The sequence below is a fragment of the Schistocerca serialis genome, chromosome 1, assembly GCF_023864345.2.
Source record: "Schistocerca serialis cubense isolate TAMUIC-IGC-003099 chromosome 1, iqSchSeri2.2, whole genome shotgun sequence".
Taxonomy (NCBI): Eukaryota; Metazoa; Arthropoda; class Insecta; order Orthoptera; family Acrididae; genus Schistocerca; species Schistocerca serialis.
Genome location: NC_064638.1, coordinates 125,996,942 through 126,013,933, shown reverse-complemented (window position 1 = coordinate 126,013,933; position 16,992 = coordinate 125,996,942). Strand labels below are relative to the sequence as shown.

Genomic DNA, 16,992 nt, shown 5'->3' with positions numbered 1-16,992 from the left:
AAAGCCAAGAGGGAACAATAAGAGTGGACGACCAAGAACGAAGTGCTCGAACTAAAAAGGGTGTAAGACAGGGATTTAATCTTTCGCCCCTAGTGTTCAGTCTGTACATTAAAAAAACAATGATGGAAACAAAAGTTCCGGAGTGGAATTATAATTCAAGGTGAAAGGGCATCAATGATACGATTCGCTGATCACATTGCTATCCTGAGTGAAAGTGAGGAAGAATTAAATGATGGGCCGAATGGAATCAACAGTCTAATGAGTACAGAATATGGTTGAGACTAAATCGAAGTAAGTCGAAAGTAATGAGAAGTAGGTGAAATGAGAACAGCGAGAAACTTAACATCAGGATTGCTAGTCACCAAGTACATGAAGTTAAGGAATTCTGCTACCCACGTAGCGAAATAAACAATGTTGGACGGAGCAAGGAGGACAGCAAAAACTGACTAGCACTGGCAAAAAACGCATTCCTGGCCAATAGAAGTCTATAGTATCAAACATTGACCTTACTTTGAGGAAGAAATTTCTGAGAATGAACGTTTGGAGCAGAGCATTGTACGGTAGTGAAACATGGACTGTGGGCAAGTGCTCTACCATCTGAGCTTCCCAAGCACGACTCACGCCCCGTCCTCGCAGCTTTACTTATGGCAGTACCTCGTCTCCTAGCTTCCAAACTTTACAGAAACTTTCCCGCGAAAGGCAAAGGTCCCGAGTTCGAGTCTCGGTCCGGCACACAGTTTTAATCTGCCAGGAAGTTTCATCTCAGAAAATATTATCTGCCCAAAGAAATCTCAACATCGTTTTTTGTGAATTTTTTTCCAAGACTGGTAAATAATTTTTCTAAGATTAAAATTTTCCCGAGCGATACTGTTTTTTTCTTTTTGCGAATTACAGCAGAAGTATTCAATGTTTTTTTACACAGACCTTTTCAGCTAAGACATATCTATCAATAACGCGGAAAAAATCCTATATTTCATGAAAAACGGACTCAGGATATTCTGCAATAATGCCCTATCCCGACATAAGCTCACACAGTTTTGATTCACGGTTGTTCCATAATCGAAGATGCTCCGTTGCCAGCTGGTGTGCTATGGTCGGCTACCGACAAGCTCGGAGTAAGAATAGCCAGTGTTACTGAAAAGATTTTGCACGCAAATATTCCCGTAGAAGAATATGCATGACGTTTTGCATCGGCTTCTGGCCCCCTCGGATCTTTTCATTTCGAGAGTGCAGGGGATGACTATTGAAGTACACAAACAGATGCCACATGATGTAAAAGATATTCTTTTCGAACTATTTCGCAGCGGGCAACACGACAGCGATCCCTCTAAAACGTGTAACGACACTAGCGACAAGTCTGACTATGATTTCGATCGATAAACTGAAAAGTATTCAATAAAACACTCCAACACGGCAATTTTGACTTATGACTCGTTACTGGTGAGCTCACAATACATTATACCCGAAGTTTTAAAATGGTTCAAATGGCTCTGAGCACTATGGGACTCAACTTTTGAGGTCATCAGTCCCCTAGGACTTGGAACTACTTAAACCTAACTAATCGAAGGACCTCACACACATCCAAGCCCGAGGCAGGATTCGAACCTGCGCCGTAGCGGTCTCGCGGTTCCAAACTGTAGCGCCTAGAACCGCTCGGCCACTCCGGCCGGCTCCGAAGTTTTACTTGAATCCGCTAGATTTATAATTTTTGATCCACCTAATTGGATCCGCCATGTTGAATTTTGTAAGTCCGACATCGCATTACTTCTCAAGGATCCAAAGAATCCAAAAAGACACAGATTTTTAGGATTTTTTTATCCATCTCTGCTTATGCCCAGGTTTTGAAGTGAGTTGGCCCACTACGCGTCGTCAGGAAAACTAAAGGAAACCAATTTAGCACTTGTGTAAAGAATCATAACCGTATTTGCCACACGCTACTTCGTTAAATCACGCAAAACGTAGTTCACGAGGACCGATAAAGATACGAATCTCATGCCTTATACCATCTTTCTGGATGCTATATCAGAGACGAGTAGACAGCCTTTGTCGTGCGTTTTCTGAGTAGGTATAAAATTAATTGCGATAGCGAAATAACCTTTAATCTTACCTTTACTGAGATCGAAGACACCACAGGACGCAGCGGACTGGCGGTCACGGCGTGTGTGACAACAGCCCTGCGCCGCTGTTTATCGTCTGAAGGCCAAATTGACTTGCCAGTTGCCTGGCTGCTTTCGTTATTACAACGTTGCAACTTCGTAGCGCTGAAGGGAGTGGCGGCGGTGGCGGGGGGGGGGGGGGGGGGGGGGGGGGGGGGGGGGAGCAGCACTATGACAAACAGAATGAGCGAAGGAAGAAATGCTGCTAGATGATTAAACTAAACGTTTCTAGCCAACTTGCCTTACTGCACTTTTGTCTTTCAGAACACGGCCTGCAATTGGCTGTTATTATTTGTGTATGTTGAGGCTAACATTCATGCTTGCGTGTTCTACACTATGTAATCAAAAGTATCCGGACACATAGCTGGGTGTTGTGAGCTGTCCTTAGGTTAGTTAGGTTTAAGTAGTTCTAAGTTCTAGGGGACTGATGACCATAGATGTTAAGTCCCATAGTGCTCAGAGCCATTTGAACCATTTTTTTTTTTTTTTGAAAATGACTTACAAGTCCGTGGCGCCCTCCATCGGTAATGCTGGAATTCAATATGGTATTGGCCCACCCTCTGCCTTGCAGGCATACGTTCAATCAAATGCTGGAAGGTTTCTTGGGGAATAGCAGCCCATTCTCCACGGAGCGCTGCACTGAAGAGAGGTATCGTTGTCGGCTATGAGGCGTGCCACGAGGTCGACGTTCCGAAACATTCCAGAGGTACTCTATGGGATTCAGGTCAGGACTCTGTGCAGGCCAGTCCATTACAGGGATGTTATTGTCGTGTAACCACTCCGCCACAGGCCGTGGATCATGAAGAGGTACGCGATTGTGTTGAAAGATGCGATTGCCATCCCCGAATTGCCCTTCAACTATGGGAAGCAATAAGGTGCTTAAAACATCAATGTAGGCCTGTGCTATGATAGTGCCACGCAAAACAACAAGGGGTGCAAGCCCCCTCCATGAAAAACACGACCACACCATAACACCACCGCCTCCGAATTTTACTATTGGCACTACACACGCTGGCAGGTGACGTTCGCCGGGTATTCACCATATCCACGCCCTACCATCGGATCGCCACATTGTACACCGTGATTCGCCACTCCACACAACGTTTTTCCAGTGTTCAATCGTCCAACGATTACACTCCTTACACCAAGCGAGACAGCGTTTGGCATTTACTGGCGTGATGTGTGGCTTACGAGCAGTCGCTCGAGCATGAAATCCAAGTTTTCTCACCTCCCGTCTAACTGTCATAGTAATTGCAGTGGATCCTGTGTGATGGTCTGGATAGATGTCTGCCTATTACACATGACGACCCTCTTCAACTGTCGACGGCCTCTGTCAGTCAACAGACGAGGTCGGCCTGTAGGCTTTTGTGCTGCACATTTCCCTTCACGTTTCCAATTCACTCAAACATCGGAAACAGTGGACGTAGGGATGTTTAGGAGTGTGGAAATCACGCGTACAGACGTATGACACAAATGACACCCAATCACCTGACCATGTTCAAAGTGCGTGAGTTTCTTGGAGCACCCCATTCTGCTCTCTCACGATGTCTAATGACTACTGAGGTCGCTGATATGGAGTACCTAGCAGTAGGTGGCAGCACAATGCACCTAGTATGAAAAACGTATTTTTTTTGGGGGGGGGGGGGGGGTGTTCAAATGGTTCAAATGGCTCTGAGCACTATGGGACAACATCTGAGGTCATCAGTCCCCTAGAACTTAGAACTACTTAAACCTAACTAACCTAAAGACATCACACACATCCATGCCCGAAGCAGGATTCGAACCTGCGACCGTAGCGGTCGCGCGGTTCCAGACTGTAGCGCCTAGAACCGCCCGGCCACACCGGCCGGCTTGGGGGGGGGGGGGGGTCCGGATACTTTTGATCATATAGTGTATTTCTTGTTTTGTGATTTTCAGTGCCTGTACTGATCGCAGCTAGTCCTCCGCAAGAGCTGCCAGTAACACAAATTCTTCAGTTTCAGGCGAAGCAGACGCAGCAGCCCATGAACACGAACACACGGCTGCTCGACGCGCAACCCGAGCCGGTCGCGGTGGTCTCGCGGTTCTAGGCGCTCAGTCCGGAACCGCGTGACTGCTACGGTCGTAGGTTCGAATCCTGCCTCGGGCATGGATGTGTGTGATGCCCTTAGGTTAGTTAGGTTTAAGTAGTTGTAAGTTTTAGGGGACTGATGACCTCAGATGTTAAGTCCCATAGTGCTCAGAGCCATTTGAACCATTTGAACCACGCAACCTGACACGGCACCCCACTGCCGCCCACAACTTCCACAGCCCGCAGCGCCTGTTTCCGCCACACTATTCTGTGCATTCGACTCCATACGTGAGGAGTGATTCGAGTACTGAGCACGGTTCAACCCACAATTCACTGTGCGTCTTACTGAAGGTAAGGACAGGCAACCTCATTCCCTTGCAACGGTCACTGTTTCAGTGTACACTCTCGCCTGCTAAATTTTCCCCACCACTCACCCTGAAGGTGTTCTTTATAAATAATTAATTGCTGCGCTAGACAAATACTTTGATGAACAGATTAATGCAGAAGCTGTGCAGTACAAATTCTTTCGTTTGTGTAGGCACGCCTATCAGACTCTTAAAGTAGTGGATAGCTGACTTACAAGACCTTACTCGCCATTTTGCAAATTTAAGTGTGTGTGTGGGCGTTATTATAGTGATGCCATGGTCAGGCAGGCCATTACTTGAAATGTGCCAGATCCTCGCATAACCGAACAGATTTTTAAGTGTCCTGTTTCTACACTACTGGCCATTAAAATTGCTACACCACGAAGATGACGTGCTGCAGACGCGAAATTTAACCGACAGGAAGAAGATGCTGTGATATGCAAATGATTAGCTTTTCAGAGCATTCACACAAGGTTGGCGCCGGTGGCAACACCTACAACGTACGGACATGAGGAAAGTTTCCAATCGATTTCTCATACACAAACAGCAGTTGACCGTCGTTGCCTGGTGAAACGTTGTTGTGATGCCTCGTGTAAGGAGGAGAAATGCGTACCATCACGTTTCCGACTTTGATAAAGGTCGGATTGTAGCCTATCGCTATTTCGGTATATCGTATCGCGACATTGCTACTCGCGTTGGTCGAGATCCAATGACTGTTAGCAGAATATGGAATCGGTGGGTTCAGGAGGGTAATACGCAACCCCGTGCTGGATCCCAACGGCCTCGTATCACTAGCAGTCGAGATGACAGGCATCTTATCCGCATGGCTGTACCGGATTGTGCAGCGACGTCTCGATCCCTGAGTCAACAGATGGGGACGTTTGCAAAACAACCATCTGCACGAACAGTTCGACGACGTTTGCAGCAGCATGGACTACCAGCTCGGAGACAATGGCTGCGGTTACCCTTGACGCTGTATTACAGACAGGAGCGTCTGCGATGGTGTACTCAACGACGAACCTGGGTGCACGAATGGCAAAACGTAATTTTTTCGGATGAATCCAGGTTCTGTTTACAGCATCATGATGATCGCATCCGTGTTTGGCGACATCGCGGTGAACGCACATTGGAACCGTGTATTCGTCATCGCCATACTGGCGTGTCACCCGGCGTGATGGTATGCGGTGCCATTCGTTACACGTCTCGGTCACCTCTAGTTCGCATTGACGGCACTTTGAACAGTGGATGTTCCATTTCACTCGTGGCTCTACCCATCATTCGATCCCTGCGAAACCCTATATTTCAGCAGGATAATGCACAACCGCATATTGCAGTTCCTGTACAGGCCTTTCTGGATGCAGAAAATGTTCGACTGCTGCCCTGGCCAGCACATTCTCCAGATCTCTCAACAGCTGAAAACGTCTGGTCAATGGTGGCCGAGCAACTGGCTCGTCACAAGAGACCCGTCACTTCTCTTGATGAACTGTGGTATCGTGTTGGAGCTGCATGGGCAGCTGTACCTGTACACGCCATCCAAACTCTGTTTGACTCAATGCCCAGGCGTATCAAGGCCGTTATTACGGCCAGAGGTGGTTGTTCTGGGTACAGATTTCTCAGGATCTATGCACCCAAATTGCGTGAAAATCTAATCACATGTCAGTCCTAGTATAATATATTTGTCCAGTGAATACCCGTTTATCATCTGCATTTCTTCTTGATGTAGCAATTTTAATGGCCAGTAGTGTGGATACACTATGTATGTAGATTGTGGACAGTTGGGAATGTGGGTCTCACGGGAAGCGTGCAATGGATAAGTCCCTGCAGTCGCGCTATTCATCTGTGTCCTCGGTGACTCAGATGGAGAGAGCGTCTGTCATGTAAGCAGGAGTCCCGGGTTCGAGTTCCGGTCGGGGCACACATTTTCGGCTGTCCCCATCGAGGTGTATCAAGAACACCTGTCGGCAGCTGAGGGTTTCAATTAATTATCATTTTTAAAGTAGTTTTTGCCGACACAAGAGATGCCATGTGCAAGACCTCTTCGGGGTACCAAACCTCCGGAAAACTTTCTTAGTTTAGTCACAGAACGTAAGAAATGCTGTAGCTGACGTACCCATACCGAGTCTGCCCATCCGAGACTGCGTTAGTTAAGTTAACCCTTTCCCGGATTATCCTAATGAATAGGTGTGTGGGACTTGCCCTCCCCGTTTTCTCTGAATCTCTCGATATTGTCCCTCTCAGCAGTTCTTGCAGTGCATTGGATTCTTTAGTAGATGCAACCAGCCGACCTGGGATTATAAGTGCAAGTGCAGCTAGCTAATTTGCTTAAGGGGAGGTTTTTATCTTTGGCCCGAAAAAAACATATTCTTTAAGAACTTTTTGCTCGGGATGTGTTACAGATATGAATGTCAAATTTGGTCATAATGTTTATTGACATTTCCTCTACAAACCGGAATTTTTTCGACTGGAGATGTCGAAGAGCTAAGGCGGAAGTGCTGTCGGAACGAAACAAAATTTCGGTGTAGAGCTCCACGCGCGGTATGTCACAATTCAGCCTCCTCGTCTGAAATCAAAATTGAGTTGACGTTAGCGAATTATATAAGATTCTTAGGAGTTGTACCTCGCTTAAGTTATTTGGAGCATAGGAAACAAAATGGCTGCCATTTGAAGAAAAATACGGTTGTTTTCATCGATTTTTCGACTTAGTCGGCCAAGTAAAAATATTTATAGATGATGGATCGGAATAAAAGTGGTACAACTCCTAGATAATTTAGTTAGCTTCGTCGGAAACAAAGAATTATGCCAATCGGTTCAGTAGATTTGAAGTTACCATACAGCGCGATAAAAAAACGTCATTTCGAGAAAAACGCGTTTGAAGTTCTTACTACATATAAATGTAATATTATGCAACTTACGTTCAATCTGCTATTCCGGGTCCATAAACTAGTCCTTCCTCTTCCTGACAGAGGGCGTTCTGCTCGATCTGGGCCATCCTGCGCTCCTCCAGAGCCGCTCGTACGGCCGGTGACAAGCGGTTTTCGGCAGCTTGAATCCGGTGGTCGTCCGAATTCTTGGCGAACTGCGTCGAATAGAGTCCCAGGGTGACGTCCATCGTTGTCATGGTCTTCAGAATTGCTGAATACCCTTCGTTGAAGCTGCTCACTGCCAGGAAAGTCGCAATCACCACAGCCTTCGCAGCAGAATTCAAATGCTTGGAGGCTAACTTCCAAACACACGCGTTCAAACTTTCATTTGAATTTTGTGTGTTTCCACCCAAGCACCGGTACAATAACTCGTCCTCCGAAAGAAAAAAAACTGGTGCCTGAAAAAGGCTGATTTCAGGCAGGCGAATTTTTTTGTTGAACCGCGAATAACAAACATTTCCGTTCCGTATTCGGAAAAACCGTTTCATGGGTGGATTCTAAACACTTTTATGGATCCAAAAATGCAATTTTAAGAAAATCTATTTTTTGAACTAAAAGATAGTAAACCTTCACTTAAATAAGTCCCGGGATGACATTACAATGCAGTTATTAGTCAACGCCGTGAAAGGCTTACAATTAAATAGTCTGCAGGGATTCATCTCAAAATGTTAATGAAAATCGAGAGCGTGATAAAATCGACCATTACAGAAGGACAAGCTCTGAATACGTCCTGTTGCCGACTGGTCAGATAGGCGCGCAGCCGAAATCTCTTCGATACTCCGTAAAATTTCATAGCTATTTGTATGTCGTCAGTAGCTTAATAATATTCTCTTGCCTATACACTTAATTGCTAAAGGCCTTGTCGCAGTGGTAACATCGGTTCCTATCAGATTACCTACGTTAAGCGCCTCGGGCTTGGTTAGCATTTGGATACATGACCATCCGGATCCGCTGAGCCGTGTTGACAAGCGGCGTGCACTCCGCCCTTATGAGGCCAATTGAGGAGTTATTTAATTCTCATCTCAGCAGTGCCATGTGACTGTCTGGAGCATGGTTTCTTGTGTCTGTACCTTCCCGTGGCCGCCGCCGCCAGCTACGTTCCTGCCACGTCTTACTTCAGTATCGCGGAAGGAACATCCCTCTCGTAACCCTCTTACATGACCTCTGAATGGACGTCACCTCTCGTGTTTAGAGCCACCAGCTTTTATTTATATAGAACAACACCTCGCCGGCCTCAGTATCCAAGCGGTTCTAGGCGCTTCAGTCTGGAGCCGCATGACCGCTACGGTTGCAGGTTCGAATCCTGCCTCGGCCCTGGATGTCTGTGATGTCCTTAGGTTAGTTAGGTTTAAGTAGTTCTAAGTTCTAGGGGACTGATGACCTCAGATGTTAAGTCCCATAGTGCTCAGAGCCATTTGAACCATTTTTATGTTACATAACCATCTCGAAGAAAATAACAGACAACTGGAGTTTAATGATAGAAGACAAATAAGACAAATACGCAATAATACACAACATGAGTTGGACTTGTGACCAGTAGATACTAACACAAGCCAAAATGCAAGGTGATATACCAACTCTTTAGCGACGCATTGGTCACCGATCTACGTATGAAGTGCGCCGCAGCTTCTAGTGTGACGAAAGAAAAAAGAAAAAAGAATCACTCAACGTCGTATCAAACGTTTAATGTAGTGTGCGAATGGTAGGGGGAGGCGGTAGGCACACACTCTGCTGTAATAAAGCGGAGCCAAGCCTCATATTAATTTTTTAAAATTTGATTTCATATACAGAAAACATTCGTGGAGAAAGATCCTTCAGGTATACATATAAACCCATTTACAGCGTGTCACCTAACATTAATGCGTTTATAATTATGTTTCCGTGGGAACTAATACAGATTTCTTCACACAGTAAAATAATGGTAATTCCTACATATATTGTCTTATTATAGCTGAGACAGGTCTCTGGCATAGAATATACGAGGAAAGCGGAAATCCACATTGAACACAAACGAGGATATGCCTACACAGGATGAACATTTGAGTAATACTGGAAACTCTCACAAAGGCACGCGTACTGATGCTGCTTTCAGAAGAAAAATAGTAACCGTATGAGGTTCATATCAACCGCATGCCTTACGGAATTTTGAATCTCTGTTCCAAGAAATATGATCCATTGTCCGCCCCCGGTAGCTTAATGGTCAGCGTGACGGATTGTCAGTCCTCTGGGCCCGGGTTCGATTCCCGGCTGGGTAGGGGAATTTTCTCCGTCCAGGGACTGGGTGTTGTTGTCCTCATCATCATCCTATCATCATCATCAACTGCAGGTCACCGAAGTGGCGTCAGATTTAAAGACCGGCACCCGGCGAAAGGTGTGCCTGACGGGGAGCCCTATCCATACGAATAAATAAAAAATAAATCAACAAAATCTTTACCCTTTACAGCAATTATGCAAAGAGATTTGTAAAACCATACAGCATGTTTGACCCATGAATCATTCGTTCCTTCCCAAAATCTTTATCGACCCCCCACAGTGGAAGGAAACTGTTTGACCTCCATAACCAATAAAGAAGAATCCAGCCTTACTTAGATTGTCGGGACATAGCTTAACAGATAACGGCCAGCCATCGAAGGAAGTAAAACTCGCACCATATTTTCTGTATTTAGGATGTGCCCCGCACATCACGCGTTGAACTACACTCCAGGACTGATTCAGGGATTGAATGTGGACATATCTCCATTCCAGATACACTCTCACTAGAGACACTTCCTTTATGATAATGCCCGAACCGCAGTAGGTTGTGCAACTAGTTCTATATCAACCTTTCTTATATGCTGCTGCATCATACCCCGAGTTCGCTCATGATTTCACAATACGATTTTTTTCTCATAATATGATTTCAACTAAAGTAAGTGATACAGTATCGGTTTATGCTGTGATGCAAGTCACTTGGGACTGGTACTAGGTATGAGAGAGGAGAAAGACTATTTGAGTTCTGCAATAAATTTCAGCTAGTAATAGCGACTACTCTGTTCAGGAATCACAAGACGAGGAAGTATACGTATAAATGGCCGGAAGATACCGGAAGATTCGAGTAAGGTTATGTCATGGTCAGGCAGAGATTCCGAAACTAGATATGAGATAGCAAGGCGTACCCAAGAACAGATTCAGACTCAGGTCACAGGAGTAGACTGAAGTTTAACACGCTAGTCAGAAAGAATCAATGCGCATAGAAATGGGATACGGCAGTATCAAGGAAGGAAGAGATACGCCTGACGTACTCCAACGCTATAGATACTGCAGTGAGAAATAGCTCAGTATGCAGTTCAGTCCAAGAGGAAACTGGAAAGAAAGACAAAGGTAAAGAGCAGGTAACTGCGAAAGAACCATGGGTAACAGAAGAAATACTTCAACTGATAGATGAAAGAACGAAGTACGAAAAATATTCAGAGAAATTTAGGAATACGTTTCCAGAGGGAACCCTTCCACCTCTGTATCAAAATGATCAACGTGATTGACTGGTGAACCCGGGTTCAGTTACCGGTACTGCCAGAGCTTTTTCCTTGAAGGAATGGTATGGAATGTACTCTGCCTCCTGCCACCAATTGAGTAGCTACTTGTTTGAGAAGTAACGTCTCTAACATCTGGGAAACAGTTAATGGTGGGTAGGGCGGTATGTTAACACCGTGTCCTTTTATACAATTCTGCAGGTTTTCGTGGCCTTTGTCACTGAAGTTGTTGTTACGTTGCGTCATATTTCTTCAGACAATCGACGTTTCAACTGGTCTCCTAGATTTTGTGGTGTCCAGCGTAGATTGAGCACTATCAGAGATCAGTGTCGCTTTCTCTTATAAAGGGGAGTTTTCCCGCTCTTGTGCTGGAGAAGTTGGAACATTGGAAATTTGTGGTAAGGTCTTATGAGACCAAACTGCTTAAACTGACTTACGCTAAGGACAACACACACAGTGATGCCCGAGGGAGGACTCGAACCTCCGACGGGGGGAGCCGCGCGGGCCGTGACAAGGCGCCCCAGACCGCTCGGCTACCCCTCGCGGCCTGGAGAAGTTGGATTATTCGATAAAAATCTTGGGCTACCATTGGTGAAACATTTTCATCATTGGACAGTGTTTTCTCCCACAAATGCCAAAGAAGGGGCTTATTGAGTAGAACGCATGTGGCGACCGCTGGTGGGCCAACTTCATTGGTAGGAAAGGAATGTTCCCCGCACTCATGCTGGAGAAGAATTAGCGATTAAAATTCTTCTGCTGCTACTTGTGGTCCTACATTATTGGATAGAAGCGAAATGGACAGAGAATGAGAGGGGGGGGGATGTTTATCCAAAATATTATTATCGGCAGAGATGGTTTCCAGGTCGCTGTTTGTATCGCTCGCACTTCCTTCATGGCGGGGAGGCACGATACCGGAAGATTATAGCCATCGTCTCTATTGGCGTTAAATGCGTTATTAGAAACATAACATATTAAACCTTCTGGTGACAAACAGACCCGAACTATTTGAAACAGTTAACGCAGAACAGGGAATCAGCGATCATAAAGCGGTTACAGCATCGATCATTTCAGCCGTAAATAGAAATATTAAAAGAGGTAGGAAGATTTTTCTATTTATCAAAAGTGACAAAAAGCAGACTTCAGAGTACTTGACGGCTCAACACAAACGTTTTGTCTCAAGAACAGATAGTGTTGACGATCAGTGGACAAAGTTCAAAACCATCGTGCAATATGCATTAGATGAGTATGTGCCAAGCAAGATCGTAAGAGCCACCGTGGTACAACAACCGGGTTATAAAACTGCTACGGAAGCAAAGGGACCTTCACAGCAAACATAACCATAACCATAGCCAAAGCCTTGCAGACAAATAAAAATTACACGAAACGAAATGTAGTGTGAGGAGGCCTATTCGAGAGGCGTTCAATGAATTCGAAAGTAAAGTTCTATGTACTGACTTGGCAGAAAATCCTAAGAAATTTTGGTCTTATGTCAAAGCGGTAGGTGGATCAAAACAAAATGTTCAGACACTCTGTGGCCAAAATGGTACTGAAACAGTGGATGACAGACTAAAGGCCGAAATACTAAATGTCTTTTTCCAAAGCTGTTTCACGGAGGAAAACTGCACTGTAGTTCCTTCTCTAGAGTGTCGCACAGATGAAAAAATGGTAGATATCGAAATAGACGACAGAGGGATGGAGAAACAATTAAAATCTCTCAAAAGAGGAAAGGCCGCTGGACCTGATGGGATACCAGTTCGACTTTAAACAGAGTACGCGAAGGAACTTGCCCCCCTTCTTGCAGCGGTACACCGTAGGTCTCTAGAAGAGCGTAGCGTTCCAAAGGATTGGAAAAATGCACAGGTCATCCCCGTTTTCAAGAAGGGACGTCGAACAGATGTGCAGAACTATAGACCTATATCTCTAACGTCGATCAGTTGTAGAATTTTGGAACACGTATTATGTTCGAGTATAATGACTTTTCTGGAGACTAGAAATGTACTCTGTAGGAATCAGCATGGGTTTCGAAAAGACGATCGTGTGAAACCTAGCTCGCGCTATTCGTCCGGGTTCCCAGGTAGATGCCGTGTTTCTTGACTTCCGCAAGGCGTTTGATACAGTGCCCCACAGTCACAACTGAATCTCAATGTAGACAAGTGTAATGTGCTGCGAATACATAGAAAGAAAGCTCCTTTATCATTTAGCTACAATACAGCAGGTCAGCAACTGGAAGCAGTTAATTCCATAAATTATCTGGGAGTAGGCATGAGGAGTGATTTAAAATGGAATGACCAAATAAAATTAATCGTCGGTAAAGCAGATGCCAGACTGAGATTCATTGGAAGAATCCTAAAGAAATGCAGTACGAAAACAAAGGAAGTAGGTTACAGCACACCTGTACGCCCACTGCTTGAATACTGCTAACCGGTGTGGGGTCCGTACCAGATAGGGTTGATAGAAGAGATAGAGAAGATCCAACGGAGAGCAGCGCGCTTCGTTACAGGATCATTTAGTAATCGCGAAAGCGTTACGGAGATGATAGATAAACTCCAGTGGAAGACTCTGCAAGAGAGACGCTCAGTAGCTCGGTACGGGCTTTTGTTGAAGTTTCGAGAACACACCTTCACCGAGGAGTCAGGCAGTATATTGCTCCCTCCTACGTATATCTCGCGAAGAGACCATGAGGATGAAATCAGGGACTTTAGAGCCCACACAGAGGCATACCGACAATCTTTCTTTCCACGAACAATACGAGACGGGAATAGATGGGAGAACCGATAGAGGTACTCAAGGTACCCTCCGTCACACACCGTCAGGTGGCTTGCGGAGTATGGATGTAGATGTAGATGCTTCTCGGACTTTTCTTCTACAAATTTTGGTTTCCTTAGCCAGCACACGTACGTTATTCAAACTGGTGTCGAGGTCACAGCTACAGATGATTTCATACTGTGTTTCAGCTGCCTATGACGTTTATGTTCTTCGAGACGTTCTTTAACAGTCCTTCCCATTTCATCTACATACACTTTGCCGTAGCCACACGTAATTTCATTGATGCCCACAGGCCGGCCGAAGTGGCCGTGCGGTTAAAGGCGCTGCAGTCTGGAACCGCAAGACCGCTACGGTCGCAGGTTCGAATCCTGCCTCGGGCATGGGTGTTTGTGATGTCCTTAGGTTAGTTAGGTTTAATTAGTTCTAAGTTCTAGGGGACTAATGACCTCAGCAGTTGAGTCCCATAGTGCTCAGAGCCATTTGAACCATAGATGCCCACAGTGTGGAGGCAATCAGCTGCATCCGTGTTTCGTCGGAGAAAGTCATTTACTTTGTTTTGACCAAAGAGCGTGTATTGAACACCATTTTTCCTTATAATTCTACTTACACAGCCAGTGACCCCAGAAACAAACTGTTACTTAACAGAGTGAGAAGGTGTCCCATTAGCATGATTAATATTTTGCTTAAAAGCCCTCTCTATGGACAAACTGTCATAGCTGTTGGCCTTCATTATTTTCTTGAAAATATGCTACTCCACTTCCAAGCTATTGTCACCTCTGATACGGAAGGCATGAGAAGACGGAATATTGAGCACTGCTTGCTTCTGGGCTGGGTGGTGATGCGAAATGGCATGAAAATAGGTTTTCCACAAATTCTGTGCTCTAGAGTGTTGTTAGTTCTTCTGTATACCAACACATCTAGGATCGAGAGACCACCCTCACTCTCAGTCTCCAAGATAAAGTTGATTTTGGGGTGAATACCATTCAATAAATTGTGGAACGTATGAAGCTCTTCTTCGCTGTGTGTCACCCACATATCAGAGCCAACAGGAAGGCTTCAAAGTTACACTACTTAATGCCTATTCCTATTGCTCAAAACGTTCCATAAAAATGTCAGCTGCTACTGGCGACAAAGGTGATCGCATAGTAAGACCGTCACACTGTTCATAGGATTCATGATTGTATTTGAAATAGCTCCCCGCCGCGGCCGCGGCGTGCGAACAATACAAAGGACGCACTGGAAGCCACCTCTGCGGACAATTATATCTTGGATAAACATTCCCCGCCTCACGCACCGCCTGTTACGCTTCTATGCAGTGATGTGGTTCCACCAACAGCAGCAGAAGAATTTTAATCAATAACTCCTCTCCAGCATAAGTGCGGGAAAAATCCCATTCTAACCAAAGACGTTGGCCCACCAATGGTAGCCATAGGTGTTTTAGCCAAAAACCCGTTCTTCGGCATTTTCGGAAGAAAACACTATCCAATGACGATGGTTCACCAACGGTAGCCCAAGATTTTTACTCACAAGGGAACCTCCCCATCGCACCCCCCTCGGATTTAGTTATAAGTTGGCACAGTGGATAGGCCTTGAAAAACTGAACACAGATCAATCAAGAAAACAGGAAGAAGTTGTGTGGAACTATGAAAAAATAAGCAAAATATACAAACTGAGTAGTCCATGCGAAGATATGCAACATCAAGGATAATCTTAGCTCAGAAGCGCCGTGGTCCCGTGGTTAGCGTGAGCAACTGCGGAACGAGAGGTCCTTGGTTCAAGTCTCCCCTCCAGCGAAAATCTTTTATTTATTTTGGCAAAGTTATGATCTGTCCATTCGTATGTTTAGTGTCTGTGTTTTGCGACCGCACCGCAAAACCGTGCGATTAGTAGACGAAAGGACGCGTCTCTCCAGTGGGAACCGAAAACATTTGATCGCAAGGTCATAGGTCAACCGATTCCTCCACAGGAAAACACGTCTGATATATTCTATACGACACTGGTGACGGCATGTGCGTCACATGACAGGAATATGTTGTCGACCCACCTAACTTGTACACTTGGCGAATGGGTAAAAACATTCTTCTACGTTGCCCGATTTAGGTTTTCTTGTGCATGTGATAATTACTCCCAAAAAAGTGATGAAAACATAAGAGTTTGTCGCATAAACTGCAACAAATGAATCCAACAGTTTCGCAGTCGCTCACTTTTCCCTGTGCTCTGTCAAAACATATGTTTCAAATTTTTCCGTGTGTAGACCGTCAAATCGTGCATATGTCCAAGCAAATCTGAACATGTCCTGGAATTTTGGAGAGTGAAGTTGATTATGTGTGAGTGCCTGAACGTTGATAATTGTCTGAAAATAAAAAATTAAACTTTTCGCTGGAAGGGAGACTTAGACCTAGAACCTCTAGTTCCGCAGCTGCTCACACTAACCACGGGACCACGGCGCTCTTGAGTTCAATTAATCGTTGATGTTGCATATCTTGCACATCGACTACTCGGTTTGTATATTTTGCTTATTTTTTCGTAGTTCCACACAACTTCTTCCTGTTTTCTCGATTGATCTGTGTTCAGTTTTTCAAGGCCTATCCACTGTGCCAACTTATAACTAAATCTGAGGGGAGTGCGATGGGGAGGTTCCCTTGTCAGTGATGCCACTTCTCCAGCACAAGATCGGAGAAACTCCTCTTTAGAAATGAGCAGTGGTCTCTGACAGTGCTCAATCTACGATGGACGCCACAATATCCTGACTAGTATCCCAGCAGGCGGGTCGAAACGTCGATTGTTGAAGAAAAATGACGCAATGTAACAACTTCGGTGGGAAAGCCCACGAAAACCTGCAGAATTGTATAAGGGACATGGTGTTAGCAGCCGCCCTCCCCGCCATTGAGTTTCCCAGATCTTGCAGGCGTTACTTCTCAACCAAAGAGCTCCGTCAATTGGTGGTACGAGGCTGAGTGTATCCCGTACCATTCCGTCAAGGAAAACTCCCTGGCAGTAAAGGTAACTGAACCCGGGTTCAGCAGTCAATCACGTTGATCACTTTGCTACGGAGGCAGACAGGGTTCCCTCTTCGAATGTTAATAATTTCAGTGGCATCGTCAGCATTTGTCTAAAATCCTATGGTGCTATTCCGAAAAAGTTGAACGGAACCGGAGTATTGGGACTATTTTGATTATGGCTGGGATAAGATTGCCAAATACGAAAGTAAAAATTCTTTGCGTA

The 16,992-nt window shown here is 45.2% G+C and overlaps 1 protein-coding gene across 1 annotated transcript in view; it reads right to left on the bottom strand.

Annotated features, from left to right (window-relative positions):
- The window catches only part of LOC126463899 (estradiol 17-beta-dehydrogenase 2-like), a 208,124-nt gene extending 205,963 nt beyond the window's left edge, over positions 1-2,161 (bottom strand). The window contains exon 1 of the mRNA XM_050096194.1: positions 2,108-2,161. The gene's annotated coding sequence lies outside the window, so the exon portion shown is untranslated. The remainder of the gene's footprint in view (positions 1-2,107) is intronic.
- Positions 2,162-16,992: the final 14,831 nt, after the last annotated feature.